The following is a 12,041-nucleotide window of genomic DNA, read 5'->3' on the forward strand; positions in this document are numbered from 1 at the left end:
TGTTTATACAGTAGTGCCAGCTGATTTGATTTACTAAAGAAGAAAGTGTTGATTAATTAGGAACTACACTTTAACAGGGAGATAGTTTCAGAGGGAACCATAGAAGAACTAGATTAGAATCCAGTAGCACCTTAGAGACCAACAAGATTTTCACAGTATAAGCTTTTGAGAGTCCAGGCTCTCTTGTATTTGATGAAGGAGCTTCTACTGTTGAAAGCTTATTCCATGCAGATCTTATTGGTGTCTAGGCACTACTTGACTTGAGTGTAATCCTTACATGTAAGACTCTAGGAGGAGCTGAGCCTTTGAAGTTCTCTGTCCTTGCTTTGATAACTTGGGCATTATGGAATGTTAAAGCCAAGCTAAGCAACCAGGAAACACTTCTCATTAGGGAGAAAGATTCTTGTACTTGCACACACACATTTATAATCTTCAACTGTAACATATAATTTTTCTAGTTGTGAAGCAATTATCTAGATTTCCTCACTGCAAAGTCTATTTACTGGTTTTACAATATTCCATTTCTGTACATATGCTTTACCAGTGACAAAATCACAGGACAGCCACAGATGACCATGTGACCATACATCTTCAAGTCAAGAGTGGTACAATGCTCTTTACCACTTGCCAGATTGCTATAAGCAATTGGTTTACCGATTACAAGTATTGGCATTGTAAACTGTGTGTGTTAAATACCATCTAGTCACTTCAAACTTATGATGACCCTATGAATTAGTGGTAAGTTACTAATAGGTTTTTAAAGAGTGTGATGTATATGTTTGTGTGTATACACACACAGACACACACAGAAAGATATTTATACCAATTCCTCCCTCAAGACTTGAGGTAAAAGGTAAAGGTAGTCCCCTGTGCAAGCACCAGTCGTTTTCGACTCTGGGGTGACATTGCTTTCACGTTTTCAAAGCAGACTTTTTACAGAGTGGTTTGCCATTGCCTTCCCCAGTCATCTACACTCTCCCTCCAGCAAGCTGGGTACTCATTTTACCGACCTCAGAAGGATGGAAGGCTGAGTCGACCTGCAGCCAGCTACCTGAAGCAGCTTTCGTTGGGATCGAACTCAGGTCGTGAGGAGAGGGCTTCCGACTGCAGTACTGCAGCTTTACCACTCTGTGCCACGGGGCTCTCAGGACTTGAGGAGCCCCCCCCTCCCCACAAAAGGTGCCAGCATTAAGTCCTGGTCAGTACTGTCATATAAAAGCCCTGTCTTAATCTATTCAAGAAGGACTACTTGTATTCTAACTAAGTGGAGGAAAATAATGATTTTGGAAATGAATATAGAACTCATCACCTTGACAACCTCTAGAATCATGACAATGTGCCAAAAATAGATCAAATAAACCTATTACAAATGATAAAGGATGATAAATTACATATTCAATATACCAATATAAGGTGGGGGGGGGAGAAATATAAGAAAAATAAAAAAGTAGTAGTCAAAAATAAGAAAAGAAAGTACAAAAGACCCAAGGCATTATGTTACTTCACAATATCCTTGGGAGAGCAGGGGCCGCATTATCAGAAATTAGACAAAATTTTGAGAAAAATGTCTAAAAGATTATTGAGATTAGCTTTATTATGATTTAATTTCTCCATGTAACTCAAAATGTTCTCCAAAATGCTACTCCTGGGGGACAATGAGCATTTTGAGCTGCAGCAAGAATAGGGAGAAAAGACAATCTTTTTGCCCATGCAAACACTTGGCTGGATCAAGCCTGTCTCCTTGTGAAGAGCATTTGTAGTTTGAGACACATCAGCATAAATCATGCAGTACTGGGCACACAGAAGGCTTCTGCAGCTATCTTAAGTTAGGTGTTAATTCTGTGTTGCAGCCATTGAGTGACAGTTCTCTCTTACTGTATGTTTTAATGGCAGATTTTCCCCAGAAAGAAGTGATTTGTCTTTACTCCATCGAACAAATGTAAGAGGAGGAAAGATCTAAGTCTTTCAACTTTTCCTCATATAAATTGAATACTAAACCCTTTAGCTTTTTTCTGAACTGCGCTCAGCTTGTCTATAAATAAGATTCAGTTCTTTCTTCCATGCTATTTAAGACCCTTGCCACATCTGTGTACTGCCACTGTTTCCCGGCTGATCCAACTTCACAGCAACCAAAAGGGCATTTATTTGGGGGGATTTTCTTCTTGAATTTGGATCCAACCCCTCCCCATGTGTTCCACACATGCTTTGCAAAAGGGATGTGTGGTTGTATTGTCATCTACTGGTCAATGGAATGGAACCTTGTCTCTTTCTGTGTGTGTGCAGTAATGTTATAACATCATACCATTTAAAAAGGCTGGATGTATCATGGGACACAGCAAAGTTGCTGCCATTTCAAAGATCCCTTGCTCCTCCTTAGTTACCAACTAAGAAAATGGCTGGCAATCATCAACCAGATACACCAATCCATAACATTATTCAATAATTATGAAGCAAGCTAAATGTGTCCTTATGTATCTTGTAAGCGACCGAACCTCTTTTCTCTGCATATGTAATAATGTTATGACATCATAACACTGTAAAAAGGATGGGTGTATTGTGGGTAACTGCATGGTTGCTGCCATTTCAAAGTTCCTCAGGTCCTCAGTCGCCAACTAACAGAATGGCTAGCAAAGATTCCCACAATCCTAATGAAATTAGTATTCTGTTCACAATTGCTGAACTGGATATACCATTTCATAGCAGTGTTATTCTACAATTATGAAGCATGCTAATTGTGTCCTCATGTACTTAGTCAGTGACGGAACCTCCTCTTTTGTTGCATATTCAATAATATTATAACATAACATTGTAAAAACGAAAACACACTGTGGAAGAGAAAAGGGAGGAGAACGACGAAACAATACAAGCATGTTGCATCAAAAGCTACCCACCCGCAAAAATGGGAAAGGGAAGGAACTTCGTGGATGGGTAATTGCACACAGAGGGCTACATGAAACCTTGCTGCCCGTTTTGTTCATCATTATAACACTGGTATTATAATGAAAAAAAATCATAATGCAATCAACGTTGCTCTTTTTAAAAAGTGGATTGCTCAGGAGACAACCTGAGGATGATGGGAGGAGGATGAACACACAACACTGATGACACAAAAGGATGCCAGGAAACAAAATTTGAAATTGGGAACTCCTCCCTGGAAAACTGCAAGTTTTGATTGGAAGCGGGGGGTGGGGGGGGATAGCAAAAAATTGGATTTGGAAAATGTGGGGTAATGGAGCACTAAATTTGGATCTGCTCCTGGGGAAGGCAAAAAGTTGCGTGGAAAGTTTTACAGACTTTGATAATTTAAGTACATCGATGTGATAGGGTTGCCAAGTCCCCTGCGTTCTGCAGCGGGGGACTTTTGCACAATGACATCACCCAGAAGTGATGTCATCGCACTGTTGATGTTATGTGCAGCCGCTCTAGTCATTTCCAGGAAAACTCTATAGTTTTCCGGGACACTCTATTGTACCATAGAGTTTTCCCTCACAAATGGTTAGAGCATCCAGGAAAACCATAGAGTTTCCCCGAAAATGCCTAGAGTGGCTGCACGCAACATCACAATGATGTCACTTCCGGATGACATCATTGCAACAGTGACATAGGGGGAGGTTCCCCCACCAGCCCATTGTGGGCCTGGGAGTTGGAAACCTCCTGAGCGGGGGAACCCCCGCCTGGACTGGGGGCTTAGCAGCCCTATGATGTGGAGATCTGTGCTTGTGTGGAAATGGTCTAAGATTTATACGAAACTGCTGGGAGACATAACCTTGAATTTGGGAGTTAAATACTATCATTATGCAGAGGACATGCAAAGCTGCTTTCCACATGGAAAAGACCTGGAATCACATGTACCGTTAGTGAGAAAAGTGTTAACCACCCTGTACCAAAACAAACTGTATGCCAAACTAACGAAATGTGAGTTCCACAAGACGGAACTGGACTACCTGGGTTTCCGAGTGTCGGGGGAAGGGTTAGCGATGGACCCCGCGAAAATACAGGCGGTCCTAGACTGGGAGCCACCCCGAACCCGACGGAAGCTACAATCATTCCTCGGGTTCGCAAATTTTTACCGCGGGTTCATCAAGGGTTTCGCCCAGGTCATGCTGCCCCTTACGGAACTCCTCAAAACAAAGGGGAAGGGGGAGGAAGCGAAAAAACCCGGCGCGCGCCTGACTTGGTCACCTGAGTGCCAACGCGCTTTTGATGAGCTCAAACGATTATTCACTTCTGAACCAGTCGTTGCTCACCCCAACGAGCTAAAACCCTTCGTGGTACAATGTGATGCTTCCGACGTTGCGGTGGGGGCCATATTAATGCAGAGGGATGATGAGGGGGGGCTCCGACCCTGCGCATACATCTCGCACAAATTCTCGAACGAACAGAGAAACTGGTCGGTGTGGGACAAGGAAGCATTTGCGGTCACGTTTGCTTTAAAAACATGGCGGTCGTGGTTAGAAGGGGCGCGAGTCCTGTTCGAAATTTGGACCGATCACAAAAACCTAGAAGCCCTGACCGGCCGCCGCAAACTAACCGCAAAACAGATACGATGGGCGGGCTTTTTCGCCAAATTTGACTTTGTGTTGAAACACATTCCTGGAACAAAAAATTTCTTAGCCGACGCATTGTCACGCATGCCCCAACACGACAGCCAAAAAGAGGAAGTAATAGACTCCCTCATTCCCCCTTCATCAGTGGCAGGGAGAGTCACAACCCGATCCGGAAAGCAAACAGGGGCCTCTGAACCGAAGGAGAGAGAACGATTCGTGGCCGAGATGGAAGCGGAGGGAGGGGAGCGGCCAGAAGGAATAGAGAAGGGGGAGGGGGGACTTTGGTTCTACAAAGGGAAAATTTACGTGCCCAAAAGCCTTAGAAAGGAAGTGCTTGAGCAGTGCCACTCCAGCCGCCTAGCGGGGCACTTTGGCTATGTGAAAACTCTGAACCTACTAAACAGACAGTTCTGGTGGCCCCACCTAAAGAAAGACGTATCAGAGTTCGTAGGCTCCTGCCCAACATGCATCATGGCCAAGCGAAGGGGGGGGGAACCACCCGGCCACCTAGTACCCCTCCCCACGGCCACCAGACCCTGGTCGGTCGTGTCAATGGATTTCATAGTCGAACTGCCCCCCTCGCAAGGGAAGACAGTAATCCTGGTGGTGGTAGTCACATTCTCCAAACAGGCTCATTTCATCCCCTGCAAGAAGTTGCCCAATGCCAAAAAACTAGCGCAGCTTTTTTTAACCACGTGGTCCGCCTACACTCGTTCCCCGACAAGGTCATTAGCGACCGCGGGCCTCAGTTCGTTGCCAACTTCTGGCGGGAGTTCTGTAAGATCACCGGGATAGAACAGGGGCTCAGCTCAGCCTATCACCCTCAGACAGACAGACAGACGGAGAGGGTGAACGGGCTTCTAGAACAATATCTCCGGTGCTTCATCAACTACCAGCAAACAAACTGGGTGGAACTATTAGCCTTCGCAGAATATGGGTACAACAACAGCCTCCATAGCTCCACCAAGACCTCCCCTTTTCAGATAATGAGCGGGTACGAAGGGAAGCCCTTTCCACACCTCCCCTTGCCAGCCGGGTCCCCCGAGCAGACCTCTTGTCAACAGTGGTGGGAGGGAATACGTAAAGGGTGGAAAGTGATTCAAGAAAACCTGGACGAGGCCAAGGAAGAGTATAAGCGGCACTTCGACAAAAAGCACTCCCCCCAGTGGGAGTTCAAGGAAGGGGAGAAGGTATTCCTGTCAACCAAAAACCTCCCTCTCCCTCAAGCGTGCCGCAAGCTGGCCTACAAGTATCTGGGGCCCTTCAAAATAAAAAGGGTAATTAACAAGGTGACTGTAGAGTTGGAATTACCCAAACTACTGAGTAAGATCCACCCTGTTTTTCATTGCAGCCTTCTTCGCAAAGATCCTGGAGCTACATCCTGGCACCCTCGCCCTCCAGAGCCACCTCCTACTCGAGTGAAGGGCCAGAGCCACCATGAGGTGCAGGAGATACTGGACTCAGTAGTCAGGCGAGGGGTACTATACTACCTCATCAGGTGGAAGTACTTTCCCCCGAGCTGTGACGAATGGGTCAAAGCTAGTGATGTATCGGCTCCCCAATTACTCAAGAAATTCCACCTGCTGTACCCGCACAAGCCCAAGGCGAACAGCTTAGGGGGGGCAGCATGTCAGAACTTGTAACTTTCTTACATGATGTTAGCCATACTGACTCCATATTGTAATCCAATACTAACACATAATGCTCTGCCTCTGTAACTAACACAAAACGCTCTGCATTTCAAACACCCTGTGATCACTGGAGGGTGACAGATAACCCCTGGTCAACATCTGCAGGTGGCCCTTTGAAGCCAGGCGGAGCAGGCCCTCTCAGCGGGACTGCATCCTCCCTTCTGATAACAACTCCTGAGAACGAGACACTTGTCTGTAAACCGTGTGAAAGATTGCTTTATTGTTGCTGTCTTAACCGCATAAAATGTAACTAGATGCCAGGCTCAGGCATCAGTGTTATCTTGAAGCTCCAGCACTGTAGTTCTCGAATAAATGCCTATACTTTGCAACAAGTTTTGGGTCTTGTTTGACGTTCTGCCAGTTCTGACAGGAAGTTCTTGTCTACCTTAACTTTCAAAGTGAAGCATTTTTAAGGAGCCTCTATATATTGTGCTGTAATTGTGCTGTCTTACTCCAATCTTTTTGGAAAGAATACAGTACAGAATACTAGTATAAAGTATACTAGCATCTGGAAGGAATAGAGCAGAGATGTCAAACTCATTTGTTATGAGGGCCATATCTGACACAAATGAGACCAGGCCAGGCCATGTGTGTCATAAAATGTAATGCCAGGTAACAGAGATATAACTTTATAAAGGACAAACACAATTAAATCATTTTTTTAAAAAAAAAAATTAAAATATAACATGCTTAAGAACATAAGAACATAAGAGAAGCCATGTTGGATCAGGCCAACGGCCCATCAAGTCCAACACTCTGTGTCACACAGTGGCAAAAAATGTTATATACACACATACACTGTGGCTAATAGCCACTGGTGGACCTGTGCTCCATACACTGTGGCTAATAGCCACTGATGGACCTGTGCTCCATATTTTTATCTAAACCCCTCTTGAAGGTGGCTATACTTGTGGCCGCCACCACCTCCTGTGGCAGTGAATTCCACATGTTAATCACCCTTTGGGTGAAGAAGTACTTCCTTTTATCCGTCTTAACCTGTCTGCTCAGCAATTTCATCGAATGCCCACGAGTTCTTGTATTGTGAGAAAGGGAGAAAAGTACTTCTTTCTCTACTTTCTCCATTCCATGCATTATCTTGTAAACCTCTATCATGTCACCCCGCAGTCGACGTTTCTCCAAGCTAAAGAGTCCCAAGCGTTTCAACCTTTCTTCATAGGGAAAGTGCTCCAGCCCTTTAATCATTCTAGTTGCCCTTCTCTGCACCTTCTCTAAAGCTATAATATCCTTTTTGAGGTGCGGCGACCAGAACTGCACACAGTACTCCAAATGAGACCGCACCATCGATTTATACAGGGGCATTATGATACTGGCTGATTTGTTTTCAATTCCCTTCCTAATAATTCCCAGCATGGCATTGGCCTTTTTTATTGCAAACACACACTGTCTTGACACTTTCAGTGAGTTATCTATCATGACCCCAAGATCTCTCTCTTGATCAGTCTCTGCCAGTTCACACCCCATCAACTTGTATTTGTAGCTGGGATTCTTAGCCCCAATGTGCATTACTTTGCACTTGGCCACATTGAACCGCATCTGCCACGTTGACGCCCACTCACCCAGCCTCAACAGATCCCTTTGGAGTTCCTCACAATCCTCTCTGGTTCTCACCACCCTGAACAATTTAGTGTCATCCGCAAACTTGGCCACTTCACTGCTCACTCCGAACTCTAAATCATTTATGAACAAGTTAAAAAGCATGGGACCGAGTACCGAGCCCTGCGGCACCCCACTGCTTACCGTCCTCCACTGCGAAGACTGCCCATTTATACTCACTCTCTGCTTCCTATTACTCAGCCAGTTTTTGATCCACAAGAGGACCTGTCCTTTTACTCCATGATTCTCAAGCTTTCTAAGGAGCCTTTGATGAGGAACTTTATCAAAAGCTTTCTGGAAGTCAAGGTAAACAACATCTATCGGGTCTCCTTTGTCCACATGTTTGTTCACCCCCTCAAAGAAATGCAACAGGTTAGTGAGGCAAGATCTTCCCTTGCAGAACCCATGCTGAGTCTTCCTCAATAACCCGTGTTCATCAATGTGCCTACTCATTCTGTCCTTGATAATGGTTTCTACCAACTTTCCCGGTATTGAAGTCAGACTGACTGGCCTGTAGTTTCCCGGATCTCCTCTGGAACATTTTTTAAAGATGGGGGTGACATTTGCTACCTTCCAGTCCTCAGGAACGGAGGCAGATTTCAATGAAAGATTACAGATTTTTGTTAGAAGATCCACAAGTTCAACTTTGAGTTCCTTCAGAACTCTCGGATGTATGCCATCCGGACCCGGTGACTTATTAGTTTTTAATTTGTCTATCAGTTGTAGGACCTCCTCATTTGTCACCTCAATCTGACTCAGGTCTTTCAACACCCCTTCCAAAATTAGTGGTTCTGGGGCGGGCAAAAAGTTCTCGTCTTCTACAGTGAAGACGGAGGCAAAAAATTCATTTAGCTTTTCAGCCATTTCCCTATCCTCCTTCAGTAATCCTTTTACCCCATGGTCATCCAAGGGCCCCACTGCCTCCCTGGCTGGTTTCCTACTTCTAATATATTTGAAGAAAGTTTTATTGTTGGTCTTTATGCTTAAAACACTTGTTGGTTTTAAAGGATGTCAGACTCATTTGTTATGAGGGCAGGATCTGACACAAATAACACCTTGTTGGGCCAGACCATGTGTGTCATAAAATGTGATGCCAGGTAATAGAGATAAACTTTATAAAAGACAAAGACAATTAAAGGTTTATTTTTAAAAACCCTTAAAATATAACATGCTTAAAACACTTGTTGGATTTAAAGGCATTTTTTTTGTATCTGTCAAGACCCCCCATATTTCAAAGAGCACAAACGTTCCACTTTATAAATGGTTGTTTATTGTCCCTTGACAATGGATTACAGGCTCGGCGGTTTTTGCAAAGACTGACTAGGTGGCCAACTTGGGCCCTTATATAGGTTATCTCAAATCATTATACTTTTAAAAGCAAGCAGGAAGCAAAAGGGGGAAATCTGTATCCCTCCCCCCTAAGACACCTCCATCCCCCTCCAGGTGCATCTTGGCTATTGGCGTGGCCTTGGTAACCCTTAGCAACTCCACAGGCCAGTTGGAAAGAATTTGTATAATTGTTACAACAAGATAACCAGTGCAGCAAAAGAGCAAAGCAGAACTACTTATTAATACAGCTTATTCCAAATTTAAAAAATGGCAAGGCACCTGACAGTCCCTGATGGAATCCAGGAGACTGGGCAAAGGAAGCTCTGGCTCTTTCCCTCCTTCCCCAGGGCATCAGGAGGGGGAAGAAAGAGAGGCTTGGCTCAATAGCTCTTCTGTGTGATTGAGAGAGCCTGGCAAAGCAAGCTCTCTCTCCCTCCCGCTTTCTCTCCAAGGAAGGAGCCTCAGCAAATGGAGAAAACAGAAGTTTTGCTCTGTAGCTCCTGTGCGATTGAGCAAGCCTGGCAAAGCAAGCTGTGATGCAGAAGGAAGCAAGAGAGAGGGAGAAGGAAGCAGACAATAGCCAGTTGCTCAGGGGCCTACTTTGGCCACTGGGCCGCATGTTTGACACCCCTGGAATAGGGCATATTTTTCTGCCTTGCAAAGATCCAGAACCATTTTCCTACTTGAACAGACCTGAATAAGCTTCCCTGAAGGTGCCATATACATAACTTTTTTTTAACTTGCTATGCCAGTGGAGGACCTATTGGGGGCTACTTAATCTGTTTCTAGTCATCTATTTCGATTTAGCTATTTCAAATTTGAAAGAGCCAAAACAGAATTACTGTAAAGCATGTTTGGAAGGGAAAAGGCAGAAAAAAAGCCAAAGTACACAGAAAACTCTCACACACAGAAGCTCAGGGATGACGTTAAATCCAGATCTAGCGTTGAACATGCATATCTCATTTGCAATACATAATGTCTGTATCATTTACAGTACATACTGCCAGTCTTATAAATTCCCCCTTTATGAGACTGCTGATCTGTAACACCTATAATGGCCCTCTCTGTAATGTTCTGAAAAGATCTGTATTACGTTGTCTCGTGAACCTCCTTAATGGTCCCACTGGTGAACTCCTGATGACACCTGGGTTTTTTTGGCCACTATGTGACAGAGCATTGGGACTGAATGGGCCATTGGCTTGATCCAACATGGTTTCTTTTATGTTCTTAATGTTCCCAAATGATTTCTGTTGCCACCAAAGACTCTCGCCATAAGACATCTTAGTTTTAACCCAAAGAACCTGGAGGCTTAGTTTGGTAGAAAAACAGAATGATCAGCACATGCGGGAGGGCCTGTGAGGTAAAAAGGCTGTTTTTACTTAAACAGGGTTTACCCAGAAGTAAAAAAAGCTTTACAGTTTCTGGATTGTTCAAAACCATGATGGTTTCATTTAAACTACTAGCTTCCTGGTTGCAGGATAAGTGGAAGTCTTCTCCCCCTCCCCCATTACAGTACCTTCAATAGACCAAATCACCTAATCTTCACCAGTTGCCACTTAGGCTTCTATATTTCACTCAAAGAACACAAAATTCACTCAGTCTTCAGAACTTCACTCACTATCTCCTCCCTTTTCCCTTACACAACCATCAACTCCACCCCCTCAGGTACAGTTACCACTCAATTATAACACCTTTCACTCATCCATCCAGGCCTCCTCTTTCTTATGTTACAGGTCTGCTTTTTAAACACAGCAAGTAAATGTACAAAATAGGGTTGCCAAGTCCAATTCAAGAAATATCTGGGGACTTTGGGGGTGGAGCCAGGAGACATTAGGGGTGGAGCCAAGATCAAGGCTGTGGCAAGTATAATTGAATTCCAAAGGGAGTTCTTGCCATCACATTTAAAGGGACCTTTTCAATTCCTTCCTTCCATAGGAAATAATGAAGGACAGGGGCACCTTCTTTTGGGGCTCATAGAATTGGACCCCTTAGTCCAATATTTTTGAAACTTGGGGGGTATTTTGGGGAGAGGCACTAGATGCTATACTGAAAATTTGGTGTCTCTACCCCAAAAAACAGCTCCCCCAGAGCCCAAGATACCCGCAGATCAATTCTCCATGATTTTCTATGGGAATAAATCTCCATAGGGAATAACAGAGTTCCCAGCAGACATTTCCCTCCCCTCCCCCCGCTTTCTGACAACCCTGAAGCGAGGGGAGGGCCTCCAAACTGAGGGATCCCCTGCCCCCACCTGGGGATTGGCAACCCTAGGGTTTGGCCTAATATGCAAAAGAGTTCCTGCTACAAAAAAGCCCTATTTGTACTTGAAATTGTTTTAGCAATTATGACTGCTATTTAAAAAAAAATCACAGAACGTTGCTAATAAAGCAGAATCTGGCCATAATACCAAGTTGTCAAATGCATCATTTCTGCTTCAGACCCAAGGGATACAGAGGACTCTAGAGGTGTTGGTACTTGGTCAAAATATCACAATACTTCAAAATACACCCATCTTTTCCAGGCTCTACTGTTGCTATTGCTCTTCTTCTAAGGAAAAAGCAGAGAGAGCCTTTCCTGCCCCTAGAAGCACAAAAGGATTTCCCCTCAACACAGCACATACTTTAAAAAAGAGAGTATAATTGTTTAAAACAATTACAAGTCAGGCTAGAGTTTCCAGGTCCTTCCCAGTCATCAGCAGGGGGCAAGGTTGCCAGCTTCAAATTGAAGATGAAGAAACAAATTGGTGCAGAGGGAAATAGAATCTTTAATAATTGTACAGCCTCTACACATCTCATGTGTAGCTTCATCAGGGGAATAACTGTTCAATTATTAAAGATTCTATTTCCCTCTATACCAATTT

At 44.2% G+C, this 12,041-nt stretch overlaps 1 protein-coding gene across 50 annotated transcripts in view; it reads right to left on the bottom strand.

Annotated features, from left to right (window-relative positions):
- The window catches only part of RIMS2 (regulating synaptic membrane exocytosis 2), a 679,145-nt gene that overhangs the window by 78,208 nt on the left and 588,896 nt on the right, over positions 1 to 12,041 (bottom strand). The window lies entirely within an intron of this gene.

This window comes from Heteronotia binoei, chromosome 7, assembly GCF_032191835.1.
Source record: "Heteronotia binoei isolate CCM8104 ecotype False Entrance Well chromosome 7, APGP_CSIRO_Hbin_v1, whole genome shotgun sequence".
Classification (NCBI taxonomy): domain Eukaryota; kingdom Metazoa; phylum Chordata; class Lepidosauria; order Squamata; family Gekkonidae; genus Heteronotia; species Heteronotia binoei.